This window comes from Sinocyclocheilus anshuiensis, unplaced genomic scaffold (genome assembly GCF_001515605.1).
Source record: "Sinocyclocheilus anshuiensis isolate Anshui unplaced genomic scaffold, SAMN03320099.WGS_v1.1 scaffold3548, whole genome shotgun sequence".
Lineage (NCBI taxonomy): Eukaryota > Metazoa > Chordata > Actinopteri > Cypriniformes > Cyprinidae > Sinocyclocheilus > Sinocyclocheilus anshuiensis.
The window spans coordinates 64,339-64,816 of record NW_015554057.1 but is presented as its reverse complement, the minus strand read 5'-3'; the positions used below and the strand labels follow the sequence as shown (position 1 = coordinate 64,816).

At 45.4% G+C, this 478-nt stretch overlaps 1 protein-coding gene across 1 annotated transcript in view; it reads right to left on the bottom strand.

Annotated features, from left to right (window-relative positions):
- The window catches only part of LOC107668523 (hsp90 co-chaperone Cdc37-like), a 15,026-nt gene that overhangs the window by 1,900 nt on the left and 12,648 nt on the right, over positions 1–478 (bottom strand). The window lies entirely within an intron of this gene.

The following is a 478-nucleotide window of genomic DNA, read 5'->3' as shown; positions in this document are numbered from 1 at the left end:
TGCTCCATGAGAGAGTGTGTCTGTCACACACACACACACACACACACACACACGGGTCAATCACAGATCTCACATAACAACACACACACGCACACACACACTCACACTCACACACACGGGTCAATTACAGATCTCACATAACAACACACACACACTCACACGCACGAGTCGGGCGTCTGATTGTACACTGACACGTCAAATGCGTGTGATTTGACAGCAAAATGCGTGTCCTTGACGTGTGATTTGCTGTAAAAATGTTTTTGACGTGCATTTATCATAATATAAATGGGCGTCGAATACGTGCGTTTTGAGTTGGACAAACTGCACGTTATGAACGTGTAAACAGGGAAACCAAACAGGCAGTGCAAACGTCTGTCTGAAGTGTCCAAACAGGCGAAAAGAACGTGCTCTTTCCTTAGTGTTCTCAAAACTGCACGTCGAAAGCGTGTGCTCACTTTATAGGGCTTGAGTCTAAAAG